We start from the raw sequence: 12045 nt of genomic DNA, 5'->3' as shown, positions 1-12045 counted from the left end.
GTAAGTGCTAATCTCTTGCACCTTCAAGTCAATTTTATTCTCTATACACTTTACTGCATCTAGTTGAAAGATGACGATACTCCTCTTGCCATCTCTGTTTCTTACTTCATAGTTACTTGCAATTGATTTTACTATCCACAAGAAGGAGAGAATAAGCTATCAATCTATGACAGCTCCTGAAGTAACTTAAGCGCGAATTAGGCTAAAGAGTCTAATTCAACACAATACTCTCACAAGCGATGCGTTAAATTCTTAGAGTCATAACAACCTTGTCGGCCTTGACCTTTTCATTACTATGCTGCAACATTTGCGCTTAGTGGTAAATGTTATTCAAAAAATGTTAGCCTAGCCAAGGAATCATACAAAGAAGCACCTTCTCATGTCTCATACTCAAGTGTGAAAATAGTAAGTGTCCAGACTTAGACAAGTTGGCAATGCTAACAGATTTTGTAGCCACTTGGCGCTAATCTTTTCACTTAGTGTTAATAGATTTTGTTGTTACTAAGCACTAATTTTTTAACTTCAAGTGATACTTTAATGGACACTATAATAGTGTGTGAAATTTTGCTCCATCCACTCCCAACAGTTGGATAGAGAGCAAAACACTGCTTATACTGGCTACTCATCTTACACTTAATGACTAATTCATTTAAGCTCGCATTTATTGGATGACGTGACTCTTGAATGTTACTTCATCCAATGATGCAACATTATTACAAGTCAAATTACAAAATCAATCCGCACAGCTCAATAGTCAAGATCATATACAGATCTATTGAGGGCTTATTAATTTCACAACTCCAAAACTCGCCAATCAAAACTACATAGCATGTCGCTAACCATAGCGCACACATCAGTTTTTTTTATTGTGCCAAAACAAGGCAACAAAACCACGGCGACGTTGAGTCATGTTTCCTTATTTTGGCTCAATTAAGGTCTGACCTAAAGTCTCCAATACTTTTTGCTCATCTAAAGAATAGGATTACATTGTTCAGATTTGAACATCTCTACTAAGTCTAGGTCAACCAAATTAACTTTTATAAACTAAGTCAATTTAGAAAGAAATTTACATTGGGATTAATTTGATTAGCACAATATAATTTTACTGCAAAAATCTAAATTAAATAGTGACAATATTACACAAGTCGCAAGATCGAAAATCCGCTGTGCTCGTAATCATCTCTTGCGTCACAGGTGACAATTAACCAAAATTTAATTTAATTCATGCGTAAAATATTAGTTTTTGGGAATAAATCTACAAAGATTTCTCTCAACCGAACAACCTCCCACTGACTATGGCATGTCTAAAAAACATGATAAAATATTCTAATTCCATACAACAGCATCTTAATATAGATTCACAATCAACTCATGCTATGTTACATTTAATATTTTAATTTAAATAAATAAAAAAAATTAATCATGCAATTCTAATCACAACATATTAGAAACTCTAGGAAAAAAATAACAATATACTGTGTTTAATGTTCAGATTATGACATAACATAAAGTATATCACTTTTGAAATTTTTCTGGAATTGTCTGGTATTTTTTGGAATTTTAAATAATTAATAAACACACATAAAATATTTCAGAATCTGGAAAAAGGCAACAACCATACCTGTAAATAGTAAACCATTACAGTGGTCTATAGTAAAAATTTCAGCTCCAGAAACTTAATCATGGAACACCAAATGCATTTCAAAGCAGAAATAATGAATTATTATTTCAGGAAAAATATTTTTTTATTTTCATAAAATTTTGAAATTTTTACAAAAGATAGAAAATCCAATTCTGAGTCTAACAGTACCAACCACGCTTAAAACAAAGCTATAACGAATTACTTATGACCATTTAAAGCAATTCTAAATTTTTAAAACCAACAAATAGAGCCTTATACCTGTAGACGCGCCCAAACGTCCCGGGGGGAAACCCCGTTCTGTTCATTTCGGGTTACTACAATTCAGGATTCAATGTCACGGTCCTGTATCTGATCTTGCAGAGTGCAATGCAAGACCGATGAATCATCAAAGATTCCAAGTCCGGCAAATCGTTTTGAAAAACAGATTTTTAGAAAGAAGTGCCAAATATGGACTGCTTTGCCAGATACAGAGTCGCCACCTAAATGTTTTATTTTTGGAAAATTTAGAAAACCCTAACTCGTTGCCTAAGGCCACATGCCTTCATCACCAAAGTTGCCTCGGCTCGGGAACTTGGGTACGATTGGGGAAGGTCAGCTATGAGCACCCCTGCTCGCCCGATCAAAGGTTGGCCACTACTAAACATGATATTTTGTTTTGAAAACATATGTGTTCTTATTCCGGTTATTAGCCTAGATTTACTACGTGATGCGCACAGCATACAAGTATAGATTGGATCGCCTGAATTGGAACAACACATCTCATGTTTGTTTATTTTGAAAATGATTTGATAGTGCTACCCGCAAGTAGGCTAAGACGTGGATTTGCCACCCTCAGGTGGGCTTAGAAAACGTGATGGTTTGCTACTCTCAAGTGGGCTTAAAACTCATAGTCAATGCATTATTCCAATTCAGATAATCCAACCTTCACCCACAGGCATTCAGACAGTTATATCCCATAAGCACATAGCCTCATGGTAAGCATGCTATCATGGCAATCACTCACACACATGCAAGAATGCTAAAGCATAAACACTTATCGAGTACTCCAAGCCAAAACAGAAGTTATGTTAGAAATCCATGCATGATCCTAACTATGCTGAAATGCCTAATGCAACACATGCAAGAATGCAACTACAATAGGCTCGGCTATTCTAAAAATGGCATGTGAAATGCTACAACTAACAAGTATTCAACTCGGAATTGAAATACAATGCAGTTAGTATGGTGCGCCGAGTTCGGTGCATGCAAGACAGATGAATGAATGCAAACATGCTATCATAAGTATGCTAATTGAAACATGCCCTAAACTAACCATCATAAGCTGGTAAATAAAAGGGAGAAAGACGTGGGGTTGGAAGACATACATCACACACACGCACACTTATTACAAAATCGCCCTCCTTGGAGGGTCCGAATAAATAACACAAACTGAATAAATAATTAACTACCCTAGCTAATTAAATATTACAAAACCCTAATCACTTAATAAATTAATTACAAAAGGAGGTGGTCGTAGCCCCGCCTCGGAATGCTTGAATGATACATGCTCGATCGCCTCGCTTGAAAACCCGTTGCCATGCCACTGTTGCCTCTGTTTGCACTGTTTTGCACCTCTGAGCATTGTGAAAATATTCTTGATGCTTCTGAACCACTCCCTGATCATTCTGGGATGACACCGGCCAAGGTAAAGATCTACCGGCCATTGATAAATTGTCATTGACCAGTTGTGAAGCCATCGGCCTGATATTTTTGGTCAGTCGGCACTGTATGTAGTCGGTCGGCCAAATATTCTAGCAGAATCCTGTTTTGACAGCAGCAGAGGACAGACAGTGCATGGCAAGGAAATTTCAAAGCAATGTGTGCATGGCCACTTTCCCTATCATTCTATAGACTCAAGGGAGTGTGGCCCTCGGCCCTTAGGCCACCAACCACGCATTTCGATGCATAATGGCCAAAGGCACCAAGCTTGCAAATCAATGTAAATGAATGCAACAAACGAGTGAATGCTTCACACCCTATCATGTTGAGATCAAGGGCGTCGGCGACCGAGGATTGAGACGTGTTTCGTCACTTTGAGTATGAACACACCTCATTCCCCATGTTTGGTTTGACACCCCAAACCAAACATAATGCAATGTATGTATGCAATATGGCTCAAGTGTACTAAACGGCATCAAGTACGCAATATGAGGCTAAGTTAGCAAAACATGCCAAATACAATGCAACCTATACATGCAAATATGCAATATGCTAAGCATGCAAAATGCAATGTAGCAAATATGGAAAAATATGCAATGGAACTAGCATGTGCCAACACACAATGAACCAAATATGCAACAAACGTGCGACGAACATGCAATGGTGGACTTAAACCGCAAAGGGCAGACCTTAGCCTTGCCATAAACAGTGGCCAAAAGTGACGGAAATGATGGACAAATGCTCATGCAAACATGCACACCAATGGGCCTAAAACTAAGGCATAAAAGGGAGCATTCCACTACAACTATCATGACCACACATGGCATGGATTATGCAACCAAAAACAGAGTTTCAATGCGTCAAAATACACCCTAAAACCCACTGATATGGCAGCCCAAGGACTTAAACAAAAAGGCATACACCAAGGACTCAAACATGGAGCATAGGATCACAACTCTTCAAGGCATTGAAAGGGTAATCAAATGCAAGCATGTAAGCGTAAAACATGGACTGAAATGGCATGATAAGTGATTCCAAATCACTGAAATAGCCTAAGTAATGCATGCTAAAGACTCACACACCCGAAGCCAACAAGCTAAAAGGCAAAGAGGCTATACAAAGTATGGAAAGCATGACCAAATCAACACCCAACAGAGCTTGAACATGATAAAACATGACCAAAAACTTCACAAAGCTAAGCCAAAACATTCAAGCATGGTGATCCAAATGCAAGATGCATCTTTAGGCAAAATAGAGGAATGTTAGGCAAGTGTATGGTGCATGCAAGGGGTCGACGAACCAACATGGAATAGAGATAAAACATGCTAGATAAACATCAAATAACCTCTGAAATAAAGCCAAACAAAGCTAGGCATGCATGCTTCCCTTATGAGCCAAAACACAAGCATATGAGACATAAGGGAAGAGGGGTGTCCCTCCCCTATGCAAGACCTCAAAACCCCTTCACCACCACTGAATATCCTCTAGATTTCAGTGGCGAGAAGGCCAATACACGAAAGTTCCCAAAGCTCAACAAAGAAGGCACAAAAGAGAGCAAACAAGGCCTAAGAGGGGGAGGTCAACCCCAAACACAAAAATGACCTCAATGAAACTTCTTAAACATGAAAAATTAGAACTTTTATCAGTTATACACAAAGCTCAAAACAGCATGCAAAGTAGGTTAAAAGCTAGTGCAAGAATGGGAAATATAAAGCAATAGTGCTCACCCTTGAAGAACACTTCAAGAACCAAAACTGCAGCCCCCTTTTTTGATCAAAACCAACTCAAAAGCTCCAAAAACAACCTTTCAACACCTCAATAACCAAGGTATGGTGTAACACTAGGTGTCTTAGTGCAAAACTAAGAACAAAACTCACTTTTGGACACTTCAACACACACAAATGTAGAGAGAGAGATATATATAGAGAGAGAGTGATATATATGACATATATATCTCTGATTTGTTGAACCTCCTCAAAGGAGAAGAGAGGCCTTCTTTTATAGAGCAAGACAAAGGCCTAAGCTTCTTAGAGAAGCTAAACAAAAGGGGTCAAGGGGGGCAAGCTTCTTGAAGAAGCTAAAGCAAAGTGGTCAAGGCTTCTTGAGGAAGCCAAGACAAGGTCCAAGCTTCTTGAGGAAGCTAAGACAAAGGGTCAAGCTTCCTCAAGAAGCTAGAGAAAAGGGTACAAAGGGTGCAAATCCTCCATACACGTGTATGGAGGATTGGTTCGTGCACTCCAGCTGGCACAGCTGGCATGCACAATGCCTGGAAAAGGCAAAAATGAGGTATCGGCCAGAAAAAGAGAGAATCGGCCAAATAAATGGCCGATCGACCAGATATCCGTGCCGACCGACCAAATATTTGGTCGGTAGAAATAAAGCAAGGCCGGTGGCTTCGTGCCACGGCCGGTGGGTTTGAAGGATGGCTAACAAGCCACTTCCTACCCTCAGGTGCAAAAACTACAAGTCCTTAGTCCACAACCAAGCACAAAACAGTCAAGTCGAGAGATCCTAAGGCAAGGCGTGCAGCCGAGTCCTTCGGAATCTCGAAACGAACACGAACATGGATGATCACCGAGTGTTCAAACGATGACGTCCGAGTCTTGAGGATGGTCAAAAATGGGGTGTCTACAATACCCAGCTGCCAAACCAGCCAAGCCGGTGCAAAAAACGACGCGGCTCGGGTCGGCGCCCAGCGCAACGCAAGGTGCACACATGGACGGCGCAACACGCATGTGTAGAAGACACAGACAACGCACACGTGGATAGCATAGCTGACGCGAGCGTGATGGAGTGTGGAAGCACATGGCAGACACGTGGCGCGTGCGTTGCAGCGCTGAAGTCGTCAGATGGCGCATGCAGCTCACGTGTCGCCTTCTAGGGTGTTTTCTAGTCCGATTTTGGTACTACTGGACTCTATTTTTCAAAATAAAATCAATGGTGGTATAAAAAATGACATTTAACTAACTCAAATAATATGGTGTATTACCCTCTCTCTCAAATGAGAGTGGAAGTGCAGAAACTCTGCACTTCATCTTCTTCCTTAAACCACCAAAAAATACAAAACAAACCCAAATTAGGATTTGCTTTTTCTCATCAACCGTGAGTCAGAATCAGGCCCATAATATACCGTTTCGAAGGTATCAAAACAAGAATTCCAAATATGTAATTTTCATAATATAAAAACAAAGCATGTAAAACTAGCATGCAGTTAAAGTTACAAAAAATTAAATATGAATCTCTTTTTTTCTCAAAATCCGACCGTTGGATTTTTATGAAACTCAGCAGATATATTCTACATGAAATATACTACAACATATGTAAATTTCAAGTTGATCGGAGAAAGTTCAAAAAAAAATATTAATTTTTCATGCATATATCATATATATAATTATATACACATTTTAATGCATAAAAAATAAGCATGAAAATACCCATTTGAGGCTCTGATACCAATGTAAGATATATCAAATGTAGCAGGTAAAAGGATTCAAGCCATACCTCCAAAACGATGAACCTTGTGGGTAAATCATGTGCTTCTTTAATCACGAACTAAGAACACCCAGCAATGGAGTGATACCACAGTATGAGTATCACCCACTCTAATCACAGTGCAAAGGCTGGATCGTTCTCTGATATGGGAGAGAGTTAGAGAGAGAGTATAGGAAAAATGTTATGGGTAAAAACCACATAACGTATTGGGTGTTCACCTGTAGAGAACAGAAAATTCATAATAAAAGATTCAGGATTTTATTCTCTGCTTAAGGAAAGAATGTTACGGGCTTGTATATGAATCAGGGTTTTACAAAGCTTTACCTTGATAAAGCCATAGGTTTCTAGATATTTCCTGTACTCTATTCTATTCTGTCGATGCTCCTCTTGGGCCTTTTCCTTTTCCTGCATGTGAACAGTAAGTCGGAGATAGCAACAACAATAAAAAATCATCAGTTTATTACAAAAGACACATCAACAATCTCTACATGACACAAAAATATAACAAATCGTAACAATAAGAAGCATGGACAAATACACATGATGCAAAGATAACACAACATGACAATTTTCAAAAAATGCAAGACATGGCACAATTGGGACAAGGCAAATGTTAAATATCTTTTATAAAATGAAAAAAAAAAATTATTATTAATACATTTTTATTTTTATATATTAAAATTTTTATTTTGTTTCCCATTTTTCTTCATATATGATGCTCCCCAAAAATGACAATGGAAAGGCTTTCCAAAAGGCCCACAAAAATTCACTGAGCCCATGGAAATCAGCACCAATCAAAAAGGATGGTTGAAGAGCAGCCATGTTTGCTAACTACAAAATAGTGGCAAACATGGGATCATAATCTAGTCTTCCATTAAAAATCTTATTCAAGTCCTGAGAACTGAAGCCTCAGAAGAAGGAAAGAAAGAAAGCCTGCCGCCGATAGGTCTCTCTCCAACTCCTTCTTGGTCTGCATTTGGGTCATTCGGGTCTCTTCATCATCCTTCTTTGTCATATCCCGAAAGTGTTTGGGAACCAGATGCTTATCGCCAGTGTGTCAGGCACATGACCGGATGAATGTCCAATTGTGTGCAACAGCCACACATAGCTTTCTTGAAATTTGCTAGACATTGTTAACTGTTAACATAATGTATAATGGCTTTAGGTTCACAAAACTGAGCCAGTCTCACAAACCTGGCTCATCAACCCAAAACAAAGTATTCATTAGTCATAAAGCAATTCCTAAACTTCAAAAGCCACAGTGACTGTGGTTTAACCCTTGATAAATAGGCCAACCTTGAAAATGATCAACAAAATATAAACACTAGTATCTGTTGATGCTTACGCATGTGCATATGGGCAGTTGAAGTAACAAGCTAACAATTACTACTTTCTTTTGAAGATCCACCAAGTGGTTTTTGAACAAATCTTCACGTTCTGTAGCATTCTAGGGCCTTGAACCGTTCATCTTCTTCAAACATACTTACAGCTTTGCTGATCATGCAAAAAGGTTTGATTAGAAATTTATGATATTTGTCACATTTTTGAAATAGAAGCTTAAATTAGCTAGGTATTATAGTTCAAAAAAGATTACTATAATCTAGAGAAAGAGAGAGAGATTACCTCCATCTTGTGGATAATTTGAGTTCCTCACACTCCTGCTTGGAGGAAACACAAAAAAGCATTATATATCAATAAGAAAAGACCCAAAAAATAAAAAATAAAAAAACCAACAATGAACATTTTATAAGTAAGCAAATCAACAAGAATCATAATGCTATGGTAAGCCTATCTTTCTCCATATGGAAGTGTTATGGGCACATAGAGATGCAGGTAGAGGAAGCCTCAAAAGCGAAGACCAAACAGTAGGTCACGTGACCTAAACTGAGTTGGTGGCTGACTGGGCTTTTTCCTTGATCAAAGCAGGTTAACTCGCCTTCTTGTTATCCAAAATTCAGTCGAATCGGGTAGGCCCCTGCCCTGGAAAGAATTTGATCATTGGGTTGTGCTAATTCCATACAAATCAGTACTAAGAAGCATGTGCCCATCACTCCAACAATGGCACCAAAGATGAAATATTATCCCTATATCCTTGTGGTCAGTGGCGAACAGCCATTGGACCGTCTACAAAACGTTCTATTTTTTCATAGTAATATCTTCGTTTCAGAAAGGTTCCAGACAATATTGATTGTAAATAAGAACATTGGTACCAGAGAAAAACGAAGATAGATTCGTATTCACATGTACGAAAATTACATAGAAACAAGAATAATCTTTGATTTCTTTTCCAAAAAAAAAAAAAACTAGATTCTTAGGAGTAATAAGATTATTCCAATTACAAGGATCGTAATAAATACAAAGAAGAGAAAATATTGAATGAATTGATAATAAATTTTTAGATTTTACTATTTCTTTACCTTCTAGGAAAATCTTAATCGTAGAGAATATGGAATTTCGACAATAACTGCAAATCCCTTTAATATCATTTGAGAATATAAATTCATATTGTGGCCAAAAAATTGATTTTGGTTAGAATCAAAAGCAGAAAAAATTAAAATGATTTGTGTACACAAAGACCCAAAAAAAAAACATATCAACAATGATCATTTTATAAGAAAGCATATCAACAAGAATCATAATGCTATCAATAATTTTAAAATGAGAGGTAATTGAAGCTCTACTGATCATGCAAGAGATATAAGCAACATACTTCCAACATCTTTGTGAATTCTTCACGTGCTTTTTTCATCCTCATGCTCCTTTCCTCTGCATCCAGCTTCTTCCTTTGGCCTAGGTACTTTAGCGAAATATGAAGACAATCAGGGAAAAGAGTATATATTTGTCAAACTTTTAAGATATAATATTATAATAGAAAATGGAAATTAGAGGATGTGTAACTCATTCTCGTGCAGATTACATTGAAAAGTAACATGAGATATTTCAAACAATGTTTACCTCATTGAATGCCTATTTCCGCTCACCAAGAGTTTTCAAAGCACCATATCTTGTCATTGATTATCACTCGCATTGCCTGATATTACATTTCAATACAGTAAATGCATTTGAAGTCTCCAAAAGTGCTTTAAATGCATAACCAAATTACCGGCCCTAGTCAAAAAAAAAAAAAAAAAAAAACCTGCTCCCAAGTCCAGTTAGAGTCCACATTTACGGACTCCAAAAGTGCTTTAAATGCATTTCTTGCTTCCTATAGAAAAGGAATAAGTTGAAAATATTACAGAAGATTTAGATAATAAACAAATAAAAAAGAGGACAACTAATGGAAAATTGTGGGACATATGGCTCAAAAAACAAAATAAACACTACATATACCATGTTAGTACCTGCTTGTTGGCATACACCAAAAGTTCATCCTCTATAGGTTTCTCCTCTGGTGGCGTCACATTGATCTTTCCAGCAGCTGCCATTACCTTCTTTGCTTCCTGCAAGTCAAACCACAATTGGACACACTAAGTATTCATTCTTCAAAATGTATGCCACCTTTGCATCAAGCAGGTGTAATGTGTTTGGGAAAATGGTTCATCAAAAACTGGACTAATGAGAGTCAAACAAGCAGCCAAACTAAGCAAAAGCACTTGTAAGTTATTCTCTAGGTCAGCCATATTTCCAGCAGAGAATGTACTGCAATCAAGATTCTCAGTTTTTGTATGCAAAAGAAAGGCTCCTAAGAAGCATGGACACATCTAAGAAGGTGAGGTGCTTGTGTCAGAATTAAGAGGTGAGCTTTAAATTTCCAAGGGTGGAAAATAAAAACAATTTGATTTAAGTGTAGTAGGACCATATTGGATAGGATTTGTGTATATTAACCATTAGCTTTATAATGATACAAGTCATTATTAAATTAAAGTACAAGGCGCTGAAGTAACTTTTGCTCCAAGATATTGGCTTAGGGACGAAGGTTTCTTTTTCTTTTTTCTTTTTTCTAACTTGTATTTGCTGAGGGAAAAGTTATATACACTATTATTACATCTACTGTAACAAGAATTTTGGTGAAATTTTGAAAATTACGTTTTCAGATATCAGTGTTTTTTTCACCATCATAGGCCATGGAATTTGAGCCACTTTCGCAGGTTGGTACAAGTTTCATTTGGGTTCTCCTTTAATTGCAATCATCCAAGTCCTTACTGGGGGCAATAACAGAAGGGAAACGAAAAAAAGAAAGTGACCAAAACTTTGAACTCTGCCTTTTTCCTTACAAAGGATACAAAGAACAACCCAATGAAAGCCACCACTGAAACAAAGTTGGTCCAGTTAACTTCCAAACACATTCTATTTAACTAGCCATACCTCAATATCCTGCATAGCAGCTCCATCCACAGAATTTGAGACATCATGGGATGATGAATTTTCAAAGCTACTCTTGCAATTATTGTTGAAGATTGCTCAGATTTTCAACGATGGCTGCTGATTAAAGAGAAAAAATGAAGAAGCTAGACATTTTCAGCTGAGCTACTCATGGTAGGGTGGCTAATCTTGTTAGTTGTTGGTGGTTGCCTTCAATGAAGTCGGCAGCTTGGCTCTCCCATTGCATCTATAAATGGGTAGTGAATGGGAGGAGTTTTGTGTGGTGAGTTGAAGAGAGAATACAGAGCAGAGACGGAGAGAGAATTATAGAGTGTGTAATTCTTTGTTCCAAATTTAGTGAATTCCGTTGCCCTTGGACGTAGGCGATTTTGCCGAACTATGTAATTCTTTGTGTGTTCTTGTTTGTGTGCTTGTGTGTGATTGTTTTCTGCCTCCTGGGCACAACAATTATTAAGCATATACAAGAAATCAAATTGACCATCAAAGTGCTAACTCAAAACTAGATATGTAGAAAACTAGGGCAACAGAAGCAATCTGTACATTGGCATAGTATCAGTTGTAACTAAAGTAGCAGATAAGGGTGTGACAGTTGCGCCAACAGAAGAAGTAATAACTGCACTTGTTGCAGCAGAATGTGCAACGGGAAAGGCTAAGGATCTAGAAACCACCATAGGAGCAGCATTAACAGCAACAACTGGCATAACAGGAACTGGGCTTGAAGTTGAAGACAAATTGATCTTTGAATATTATTTCATCACACAAAAAAATATTTTACAGATCTGTATATATATATATATATAGGAATGGTATAACAAACTCACTAAAACAAACTTTCTAACTACCTAACCATATTGTCTAACTAACTAACCATACAACTGCATTTTGCTGAA

General features: G+C 37.6%; 1 long non-coding RNA gene across 1 annotated transcript; it reads right to left on the bottom strand.

Annotated features, from left to right (window-relative positions):
* Positions 1–9787: 9787 nt before the first annotated feature.
* On the bottom strand, positions 9788–10394 carry LOC114265270 (uncharacterized). Its single transcript, XR_003630243.2, has 3 exons — positions 10174–10394; positions 9969–10037; positions 9788–9863 (listed from the first exon to the last, which is right to left on the bottom strand). It is a non-coding gene; the product is annotated as an uncharacterized LOC114265270 (long non-coding RNA).
* Between the last annotated feature and the right edge of the window lie 1651 nt (positions 10395–12045).

Source organism: Camellia sinensis, chromosome 7, assembly GCF_055761805.1.
Source record: "Camellia sinensis isolate YWXY chromosome 7, ASM5576180v1, whole genome shotgun sequence".
NCBI lineage: Eukaryota > Viridiplantae > Streptophyta > Magnoliopsida > Ericales > Theaceae > Camellia > Camellia sinensis.
This window is presented reverse-complemented; position numbering and strand designations above follow the sequence as displayed.